The sequence below is a fragment of the Pseudonaja textilis genome, chromosome 2 (assembly GCF_049901715.1).
Source record: "Pseudonaja textilis isolate UNSWEBS1 chromosome 2, rPseTex1.2, whole genome shotgun sequence".
Classification (NCBI taxonomy): domain Eukaryota; kingdom Metazoa; phylum Chordata; class Lepidosauria; order Squamata; family Elapidae; genus Pseudonaja; species Pseudonaja textilis.
The window spans coordinates 185201832-185213864 of record NC_141991.1 but is presented as its reverse complement, the minus strand read 5'-3'; the positions used below and the strand labels follow the sequence as shown (position 1 = coordinate 185213864).

Here is a 12033-nt window from a genome sequence, read left to right as displayed (position 1 = left end):
ACTTTTAAATGACATATTGTCTCTTTCCCTTCCATTTGTGCCCATCAACTACTAACCACAATTTATATATTTATACTTTGATACTAAACATTAAGGTTTGTTGCTAGTTACCGTTTAACTGTTTTCAGCTGTTATTTTTAATTGGTCAGAGAACTTTTCTTTTCAAATGTCTAAGTTTGCCTTGGTGCGTAATGTGCTGCCTGTAAGAGAGTCCACCCTGCTTAAATTCGGTTAAACTCCTATTATGGAGATATATACTATCCATTTTGCCATTGGTGCATATTCTCCAATTTTAGTCTCCAAATCTGATATCATTAGCAAGGTCTCTTGTTTTGAAAAGAAAAGACAAAGAAAGAAAAGAGAAAGCCCTTCAAAAATAAAATAAAATAATATACTGTAGTTTGTACTTCTCTTGTTCTTTTTTGATATAGAGGTTGTCCTTGACTTATAAACATTCATTTAGTGATTGTTCAAAGTTACAACAGTTCTGAGGGAAAAAATACCCCATCCATTCTTTTACTTATGACTATCACAGCATCCCCAAAATGGTGTAATTAAAATTCAGACGCTTGGCAACCGGCATTATTTATGATGATTGCAGAATCCCGGATCACATGATCACCACCTGTTTCCAACAAGCAAAATCAATGGGAGAAGCTAGTTTTGCTTAGTGACTGAATAAGTTCACTTAAATGCTGTGATTCGCTTAACTGTGGCCAAAAATTGGACATAAGATCAGATGCCACTCACTCATTGCTTAGCAACAGAAATTCTGGTCCAATTGTGGTTGTAAATTGCGAACCCCCTGTATGATGTGTGTTGCTCTTAAAGTGTTATGCGTGCTAATTGCTTTAATTCAGGGCTGTCAAACTCATGGCCTGAGGCCGGATGTGTCACACGCTGGCCTCGTACACACCAGGTTTCGCGAAGGGGAAAAAAGTTGCACTACATCATGTGACACCGCTGTGACGAGGCGAGTTTGACAACCCCACTTTGATGGAAAGCAGAAAGAAGAGAGTGATTAGCTCTCTTGCATCCTTGTGTGTTGGATGAATTTGCAAGGTGTTTACTTCAATTAGGCCTACTGAAAAGGAGTGGCCAGGGTTATTCTGGTTTAGCGTGCTTGAATTTGGTGTTTTGCTTTTGTTAAACAAAATTCAAATATGTGTTCAAAATAAGCTCTATGCTTGATTTTTCCCCTCCAAATTAGCAAGCTGACAGCAGTTTACTTGGGCAGCTACTCCATTTACTCAAGGGACACCTATGGAAATCCTATTCTTTCCTATCACTGGGTCAAGTTTTGTTCTGTCAGAATGCAATCAACTTAAGAATATTCTGAATGAATATTCATCTGAACCTGATTTGTTCCTAGGTTGAAACAAAACTCTTTCCCAGATAGAAAAGTTTGCCTCAAAAAAGAGAAACCACCAGTATGATATTCATATCCATAGAGTGTCACAAGAAAAATAATTGCGTGCACAATTCTGATTTTTGGAGGTAGAAACATATCATTACATTTAAATATATTTTCCAAAGTCTTCACTGCTAGCCTACCAAGTGCTACTCAATAGTGCATTTCTTGACTGCCGGTTTCTTTAGAGTTGATAATTGATTGAAAGGTAGAAGCTACCTATCCATTGTATCTTCATTGCCATTTCCAAATCTGGTTTCTACTTCTTTTGTCCTGAGGTTGATTTTCTTTATATCGAATTTTATTTGCATTTCTTTGCACTGTGCTCCTTGACTTTCAGGCCTGGATTATTTGCATTTTCAGATATCAGATTAGTGTTACTGGCTTAGTGCACATTATTGATGTTTCTTCCGCCAATTTAAAACCATGCTCATCTTTTTCCAATCTAGCTTCCTTCGTTATACATTAAGCATGCAGATTGAATCAATATGGAGAGAGTATAGAGTATTGCTTTAGTCCTTTGTCAACTTGGAGCCAGACTGCTTTGCCTATGTTCTATGTGTGTGTCAGTCTGCAAAATAGACCAAACAGGAAACACAAGATGAACTAATTCTACTTTTTTGTGAGGCTACATGAACAGAATCTTGCAAGTCTGAAAATACAAATATCTCACTGTCTCTTTTTAACCATCTGATAGGGTGGATCCTTGCTAGGTTTCTGCCATTACTCAAGAGTGGGCTTGTCCCCTTTCTATCTGGTTGTTCTTTAGCATCTCTTGTTCCCATCTTCCAAGGTTATTCTCGTATTCCATTTTAATGCGGTCTCTGGCTTCTAGTTGTCTATTTAAATTTTGCATGAGGATAATGAGCTGTTCTGGCTCTTTGAATTTACAGCTTAAATTGAGGGGAGTCATGGGGTTATCAGGTATCACCATCCGTCTTTTTTTTTTTCTAAAACAGGCGGGGGGTTGTGTTCCTTTTTGTGGGCTCTAATTTATGAGATACTCCAAAGGTAGATATTTAAGAGGTCTACCTCTACAATTTAAGAACCTTATGCAGACTGATCTATAGTCAAAGCATGGCATATAAAATCTGACCTCTTTTGGCATTCCTTCACCATAACAACACAAGAGCACACAACAGATAAACTCAAGGTTAATCGCCAATTGATTGCAGGAAATACGTCATCAACAGTATCAATGTCTGAATACTTACTCTTTTTCTTCCAAACCCCAAAACTTTAACCTTAGACTGCTATATTGCCTTTCCTAAGAGGCTGTAGGCATTGGTATCCTACCATCCCCTGTTCTTTTTTCTTTTTTTTCTTGGTAGCCCTTTCATAATAACTTTACTGTTAGAATGATCATAAAAAAAAGCAAATAATATTTATTTTACCAGCATATGAAATGGTGGCCTAGAGGTGGAGCTCTCGCCTCACAATCAGGGTAGAGGCAGATATTTCTCCCTCTCAGCATGTTGAGAATATAGCTGCTGAATATAAATCCACATTGGCGAGAGGAAAGGCACCCGGCCAGTAAACACTTAGTAGTCCAAACATTCAGTAGTCCAAACTCCACCCCGCAAGGGATTATGGGGTCGTTAAAAAAAAGATGATGATGAAATTAAGAATATTGGGGGATAGTTTGCACAATCTATGAGTTCTTCTTTCTTAAGTACTGATATACAAATAACGTTTTTCCAGTCAGTTGGCCACTATATCAATTCTCCAGATTTTGCAGACATCATTTAGTTGGAACTTCTAGTGATTCTCCTTCTGTTGCCATATTTAATAAATATTCCATGAATTCCTGTGGCCTACAGACTTGTTGATGAGTAGAATGCTAATCTGATTTATTATCTGGTTCTAGGTTTCTTGTAAACAGGAATAACTTCTAAGACATTTTGTTATTGCTGCTTCTTGTCTAAAGTAGACAAGAACTTAATGGTCTTTAGGTCATAGTCACTCTGTCGAAGATCATGGGAACATGAATTTAGAAAGAGGGAGAATAAGTAGTAACAATGTAAACTAGAGTTGTACTGCAACTCCAAAGATGTAGTGTGGCCATTGGATATTTGGTGCAGAATCAACGGTAATGCTGCTTGCTTTTATTTCAATACATGTCAGTTATTTATTCGATATTTTCTTTCTTCATATGAAAACAATTGTGTTCATACTACAATCAGTGCACACTCATTTAGAATAGCAGAGGAAAACTTATGGGTCTGTGATTTCTAGCATTCTTGTATTGGGATTGAAACACATATTCTGAATCTGCCATTTATGCACATGATCATTAACAGTGTACAGTGTTGTGAAATATAGATGTCAGAAAACTAGCTATGTCAAAATTGGTTCACCTGAAGTGTAAAGGTAAAGGTTTCCCTGCCAGTCATGTTTAACTATAGGGCATGGTGGCCATCTCCATTTCTTGGCCAAGGGAGTCAGAGATGTCCAAAATTTCTATGGTCTTGTGGCCAAAGTGACTATACACCAAAGATGCATGGAATGCTGTTACCTTCCCACCAGAGTGGTATCTATTAATCTACTTGCAGTTGCATGCTTTTGAACTGCTAGGTGGGCAAGAGCTGGGGCAAGTAACGGGAACTCACCCGTTCCACGGAGTGCAGGTCTCAAACCCAGCTCAGCATCTTTAACTGCTGAAGGACCCCACTATAAAAATGCTAAATCCAAACCTCTTCATCTGACCCAGCAATAAAACATCCTCATATTATCTTGAACTCTTCGAACCAGATCGAATAACCCTTGATTGAGTTCAAACTTCTCCTATTTTATTAAAGGCGCTTACCATTTTTATTCAAATGTATTGAGAAAAGAACCCTCGGCACTGTTCAAATGTGAGTTTTAAGTTTCCAAAGAAAAACGTATAAGGCCAAACAAAACCCAAGCTTGTTTGATTCACTTACCCTACAATGTTTCTTCAAGGTATGATTAACTTAAGATGGCTTAACTGTTTTTAATTTGAAACAGATGCCTGTGATTTTGTCCAACTGTGATATGAATCAGATACATGCATAAAGTACAAGAGTTCCAGTCAGAGTAGAATGGCTGTCTGCTTTAATCCTCAGCCTGTTGCTGAGGGATGTGCCATCTCTAATCCAGTTTTGAGCTGATTTATTTTTCCACTGACAACTTCCAGTGTCATGAAGAAATCGTGCTATTTATTTTTCAAGTAAGAAAATTGATGTACCAAAAATGAGCAGAATAAGGATTGGGATTCATATGTCTCTACTCCCAGTTGCATTAAACAGCAGAAATAGACTTTTTGCATCTTGGTGAGCATCAAAAGAGAGCCCCTACCCCGCCTCTACCTTCACCTCCCCCAAAATCAAGAGACAAAAAACCCCAAATCAGGTCTGGGGGCTTTCCAGTTCATGTATATTGGAGATGCAGTTAATTTGGGTATAATATAAAATGAGAGAACTGCATTATTTATACAGCATGATCCTTGAATTATATTCGCATCCTATAGTCTCCGATTTATCACATAATGCATCACATAATATATTCTCAAGTTTATCACCTTTTCAATTTTCAATGTTAGAAAAGAGACCTACTTAAGCGCTAATGAAAACTGCTATTGTTCATAGCAGTGCTTCCCCAAATGTTCCCTTCATTATCCCAATGGCTTATCAGAAACCCCTTTTTACTGTTTATCAGATAAACTTGATTTAATAACCCCTCTTGTGATTGGGTACGGGGTTCACTAATGGGCTAGAAATTGGGAGACAGTGAGTTCTTGTCCCATCTTAGGCACAAAGCTAGTTGGGTGACCTTAGGCCAGTCACTTTCTCTCGGCTCTGGGAAGGAGGCAATGGCAAAAAAGACTCTGTCAAGACTTGTCCCGGAATTCTCTGATTTGGGCAGGGAAGAAAATTATTACACAGATAAGCATACTCGATGTGATCATGTTTTGAATTTATCTTTTTGTATTTAACTTTCTAGCCAGTTGAAATGTAAGTTTACCAGTAAATTTGCCTCCCCAAATTGAGAAACTAGAATCTTGCCTTTGAAACCTTCCTGAACTATTGAAATTTAAGATTAACAGATTAACAGAGTTGGAAGGGACCTTGTAAGTCATCTAGTCCAACCCTCTGCCAAGCAGGCGATCTACACCATTTCTGACAGATGGCAGACCGGTCTCTTCTTGAAAGCCTCCAGTGATGAAGCTCCCACAACTTCCGAAGGCAAAAGGGTTGATTGTTCTCACTGTCAGAAAATTTCTCCTTATTTCCAGGTTGAATCTCTCCTTGTTCAGTTTATTGAACATTTCTTAATGTTTCTGAGGCCTAAAGGACCCTGTTCTTCCTTTAATTATTTTTATTTGCACTGCGGTCCCTGATTTTTTTTATTAAAAAAAATCCATTTGTAGATGTCTGATGTTATGGAATTAATATTTAAAAGCCCCCCCCCTTCCAAAACTTCCACTGAAAGGGGAAGTGAATATCATATAGAATTATTTATTTATTTGATTTGTCAATCGCTTACAAGATAATAGGTACACGTATAAACATGAGTAAGAATACAGGAAATAGGTATGAATAAATGGGGACAATAGGACAGAGACAGTAGGCACACTTATGTAATGTAATGTATTTTATTAAAAATAATAACAAAGTAACATTCGTGTGAAATGTAATATGTGTTAGCACCTCAGCAAAAAAAAAATCCTTAAAGTAAGATAAAAGTATTGAAAGTAATTTAAAAAAACGAAATAAAATAATATAAGTGGACTATTGGGAGATACTTTAGTCATACTGATTGACATTGGTGGGCAGCAGTCTCACAGCTCTGCTAGAGGCGAATGCAAATCAATCACATGTAAGCAACTTCTCCAATAGCTTGCCGTGATCGTATAGTGGTTAGTACTCTGCGTTGTGGCCGCAGCAACCTCGGTTCGAATCCGAGTCACGGCAAAAAATAAATAAATAAAAGAAAAACACTAAAGGGGGAAGTCTTTAATTTTTTTCTTTGTCTTTTTTTTAAAAAATAACATTTATTTTTCCTGCCTTTGTTTTTCTAAACTGCTGAATAAAATGCTAGCCGAGACCGTTTTGGCTTTGCATACTAGATACATGGAGTACTGCCTAGATGTTGTATGGCTCCCACATCTGCCTTTCCATAGAAAGACTCGTTTTTGAAGTTGGGTTGGACCCCAATGCCCAGCATCCACAGCCGGCAACCCCTAATATTGCAAATGTATCATGTGCCAGTTGCCTGTGAGTGAGGCGATTGGACCATGAAAACTATCTCCAGCTATTGAAAGCAAAAACCGGTGTAATTTTTTTTAAAAAAGTTTATTTTATGTGTTTCATAGGCTCCTTTGATCTCTTCAGAAACACTTGGGAGTTAATAAGCATGTTAGAAGCAAACCCTTCTAATGCACATGGTAAAAGAATTTTTTTTTAAATCAGCAATTATTTTACACGTTGAATAATCAATAATCCGACTGAATATATGCAGAGCTGAAACTGTGGCTATTTTATAATGACACGGTACCTTTAAGTACCGCAGGAAGAGGATATTGGGTTGTTTCAACCTTCTCCTAATCACATTCTCTGGAACAGTTTCTGAACCTTGTCTTTTTAAATAACTTTTTAAAATTAGGAAACTCTTAAGCAAGATAAGGGAAAGTTTAGGATTAAAAACTTGCTCTTCCTCGTTTGCCGTGACTCGGATTCGAACCGAGGTTGCTGCGGCCACAACGCAGAGTACTAACCACTATACGATCACGGCGAGCTACGCTGGAGCTGGGAACCCGGTGGCTTTTTTTCTCATGTAGGCTAAATGATGACGTCTTCGCTTTTAGCGCCACCTACTGGCGAAAGTATATACAAATATATTGTCTTCGAATATCTCCTCAGCTTCAAATGAGATTGACTCCGTTTCCCTGTTGTTGGTTTCTTTTTTCTCTCTTAGGGGAACCGATGAGCAATAAGGAAGGCAGCAAAATTGTTAAGGCTTTCCCAGGAGCATCAAAATATGCAGAGCTTTATGCTAAGAACAGGTTTAACCCCATGTATAGCCTAAGAAAAATATAAAACTGAAACAAAACCTTTGCAACTTTATAGTTTAAAAGAAAACATTAACATTGATGACTGAGGAAAACCTATTTACTAACTGTTTAGTAACAACTCTAAATAGAAAAAAGTAGGTGTAAGTAGGTGTAATATTAGTAAGTTGGCTATTCTAAAACTATTTTAAATAATAGGTTACAAGGTGAACATGTTAATAAATATTATTACACCTATAAACAGCATTTTGTTCTTAATTATTTGGATTATTTCGTATTTGTTCCATTAATTGTGTGTGTGTCACCCAAGGTGGGCAGTTATATAAAAATAAATAAAATCCTTGCATGAAATAAAAAGGGCAAACATAGAAATGGATTTGGAGGAAAACCCAGGAGAAATAAGGAATTAATGAGAGTACTGATAATGTTAACAAATTTGGGTAATGAAATGACTGCAGGTAAACAACCAAGCTCAGAGAGCATGGAGGACCCCTCATTTCAACCCTGAGCTACAAATATTTTGGTTTAGTGGAAGCAAATTAAGTTATGATCATTTGGTTCCAGCCTTTTGTTCTCCCCACCCCCCAATTTTTTATTTTTTAACAACAAACAAATACAAACATAAAACAACAAATAAAACCATCTTTCCATTGTACAGTGTGACAGTTGGTACATATCTTTTGTGCACAATATCAGCAGTCTTTCCCTTCTACATTTAAATTATAATTCATATATATCAACTATGCCTATTATATTATATTGTTATTAAGCCCTTATCAGACTTTAATTATAAATTCACACCATTCTTTTCTAGCAAATCTCAATTATTACATGACCTAATGTGTAATAATCAATTATAACATATCATTACCTTACCTTATCATTACTATCATGTTATATTTAAATTATAATATATTTTATTTCCCTATTTTTTATCTAGCCATTGACAAAATAAATCCCAAATTTTATAATATTCTTTGTCTTCTTGCTTTCTAATTGTTAATGTCAATTTACTCATTTCTGCACATTCCATTATTTTCTTAATCACCTCCGGAATTTTTTCACTTTTCCAATTTTTGGCAAATACAATTCTAGCTGCTGTTAAAACATTTATAATCAGATATATCGATTCTTTACTATATCCTTCAGGTAAGATACCCAATAAAAATATCTCTGGTTTCAAATCTATGCTGTTTTGTCATTTTTTCCAGCCATGTATGAATTTTAGTCCAGCATTTTGTTCTTTTTGACATTAGAAAAACAAACCTAAAGAGTCGCTTGGCGGTGAGATGTATGATATATAAAGTTAATAAAAATAAATAAAATTGCATGGACATTGCTGCTAAACATTAATAGTCCATCACACATGGAACATTAACCGTCTTAAGAGATCAGTGAGACAAAGTCAATATAACCCAGTAGCATTTGGTTTCCTTAGGATGAGAAAATCCTTTAGATTCCTGGTGTGTAATAATAATTGTGGGCATAATTAGATTAATTATAATTATCCAGGCGAAATGTAGAGCTGCTCTCTTATTGCTTTTAGTTGGCATTGCACCTTAAGGTGACTCTGCCTTCAGCCAATTCAATGCTGCCTTCGCAACTTTCCCTCAAATGTTGAAATGAAAAAGTCCCTTTCCATTAGCTCAGGGGTGTCAAACTGGCGTCGTCCCGGCAGAGTCACGTGACCTATCATGACTTTCCCCCCCCCTTTGCTAAAGCAGACATGGGTGTGGCCAGCATGTGATGCATCCGGCCTGCGGGCCGCGAGTTTGACAGCCCTGCGTTAGCTGAAGAAGCTTCAGAAAACACCTCCTTCCCAGTTATGAGAAGAACAACTTTAAACTTTCACAAAATGTTGAGCTAATTTGGGACAATTGAGGTCCACTCTTACATTTGAAGGATCTCAGGAACCACAACGAATTGAGCATCTTTGGATCCTTTGTTTTCTAAACCTAGGGATATCCTAAGCCAGTGATGGAAAACCTTTTTGTTGTGGTGTGCCGAAAGCATGTGTGCACTGGTACCCACAATGCAATGCACCTTACCCTCCCTGCGCATGTGCGTGCAACACCCCGATCCTGACCCCTCACCTGCACTGTGCATGTGCACGCCTCCCAGCTGATTTTTTTGCCCGTTTTTGCCCTCCCAGAGGCTCAAGGGAAGTCTCTGAAGTTTCAGGGGGCCAAAAAAATGGGCCTTCCAGAAATACCAGAAGTGCCTGTTTTTAGCCTCCGGAGAGTCTCCGAAGTCCGTGGGAGGTCATTTTCACCCTCCCAGAGGCTTGAGGGAAGCCTCTGCAGGCTTTGGAGGCTGAAAAATGGACCTGTTTTGGCCCTTCCGGTATTTCCAGAAGGCCCTGTGGCTTTTCTCGAGCCTCCAGGATGGCGAAAACAGCCTCAAACAGGCCAAAAATCAGCTGGGAGGCGCATGCATGCACAGTGCAGGTAAGTTTGTCTGGGGCTCGCATGCCTGCACAAATGGCTCTGTGTGCCACCTGTGACATGCGTGCCATAGGTTTGCCATCATGGTCCTAAGCCATCTCCCATGAAGTTTCAAGCTCAGAATGTCAGAAAAGTCCATCCTCAAATTTTAGATTGGGGTCAATTGGGGGAGGGGTTCACAGAAAAGAGTCTTGGGGTTCAGCTTAACATAACAGCCTGCCAGCATTGCATTGTAGTGTCAGCTGATCAAACAAACTGCTTGTTAAAACATCTCTTTAACAACAGTAGCAAAAAGACGATCAACCAACACAACTGTTCTAATTAAGAAGTAGGGAATTGAAGGAAACTGCTCTCTTGCTGCTTTATATCAAATGATGCTTTATTTAAAGCTAGAAATGGTTTTAACTCAGAGAAGCACTTCACAGATAGAGACTAGATAATAACAGTGCACTCTTTAATTATGCTACATGAGTCTCACACATTTCACAATTACAGCAATCACTGTTTCCCTTTTAGAAGTTTTGATAGGAATGTGTCAGTTTTGCTAATGAGAATTCTACATATGTTTCAGTGAAGAAAATGGGCCATTGTAAAATAAAGACGTACCAAAAATAGACGTCAAATTGAACCAGGAAACATGCTAAATGTTTCACAAAGATTCCAACAGAGATGATTTGGGGTATAACAAAATTGATTTGCAATAATAGCCAACTGTAATGAAGTGAAACCATACCATTTTATTAAAACAAATAATACCCTTCAATTTAATTTAGTGCAGCATCAATCATGCAAGTTTCAAACAGGCCTCCAACAATTAAGGGCTGTTTTGAAAACTGTTATATCATGATATCCCAGCCAGCAGTACAAATCTGACAGTTGGCCTGTACAGTGGGTTTGCCCCAGACAATTATAGTCCAGAGTAAAGTACATTGTATGGGTAGTGGTGATATACCACAGAGACAATATTTGGAAGTGTCCTTCAAAAGGATCTAGACTACAGCATACTTTTTCCAGTAAAATTAAACTTTTTGGGAAACCTGGGTTTAAAATTGATATATAGGGTAATAAAAGATACTCAATTATGATTGCTTAAAAGACATAAAGATTCATTGAGTCATTTACATTTTCTCATGAGTACAAGGCAGAGGAAATTGATTCCTGATGATCTTATATTTTGTATGTGATAAAGAAAATTTGAGCCATTAGTTCGGGGTTTCCCTACCTTGGTAATTTTCCAGATATCTGGACTTGGACTCTCAGAATTCTACAATCAGTTACAGCCATTGCTACGAATTCTGGCATCCAGATGAAGTCATAGAGCCACAGAGGATTGGATTTGAACAAACAAATAAGCCACATCCAAACATAAGCTTCTTGGATGAGCATCTTATGAATATTCTAGAATATTCTAGAACCCATTTCAAGCCCCAGGGAAGATTCAGTAAGTTACTTGAAAGAGCTTGTGATATGATCCATTTCTCTAGTGGAGATACAAATATCTTAAAACATGGAACATCTTTTGACAGTATAGGCTGGTACGGCAGCATGAGATTATCTTAATATAATAAGTGGCTAGTAACAGAGTGGTATTCAACAGGTTCTGACCAGTTCTGGACAACCAGTAGTGGAACTTTTGAGCAGTTCGGAGAACCAGCAAATACCACCTCTGGAGATTTTACAGTATCCTTCCCCTGCCACGCCCACCAAGCCACACCCACAGAACCATTAGTAAAAAAAAAAATGAATCCAACCACTGGTTAGTAACATCTGCATTATGCTATAGGGTGACTTATACATTCAGCAAACAAATGAATTAAACCTACATCTATAGCTAGCTTCTGTCACAAACTTAAATCACAATAAATAGAAAAAGATGTACAGTATTTAACTTTAAGAAATTTTCCATCCTGCTTATAACTTTTGAAATATGATATCTACTGCTGTCCAAAGTACTCAAATGGATCATGGATTGGGAGAGTTTTAAGAGCATATACGAAACAAATATCATTGAGAATAAATCCTGTTTAAGTCAAAAGCATATACATTTAGATTTAAATTAATGTGACATTAAATGTGTGTGGGTGTCATCCCTCAAGCTGCCCTGGATCAAGCCAAATGGAGATGGCTTTGCCAACAAGTGGATCCTG

The 12033-nt window shown here is 37.6% G+C and overlaps 1 protein-coding gene and 2 non-coding genes across 9 annotated transcripts in view; 1 reads left to right on the top strand and 2 right to left on the bottom strand.

Moving 5' to 3' along the window:
• Positions 1-12033, bottom strand: part of NFIB (nuclear factor I B) — a 319107-nt gene that overhangs the window by 275136 nt on the left and 31938 nt on the right. The window lies entirely within an intron of this gene.
• TRNAH-GUG (transfer RNA histidin (anticodon GUG)) lies at positions 6274-6345 on the top strand. The gene has a single exon. It is a non-coding gene; the product is annotated as a tRNA-His (tRNA).
• Positions 7094-7165, bottom strand: TRNAH-GUG (transfer RNA histidin (anticodon GUG)). The gene has a single exon. It is a non-coding gene; the product is annotated as a tRNA-His (tRNA).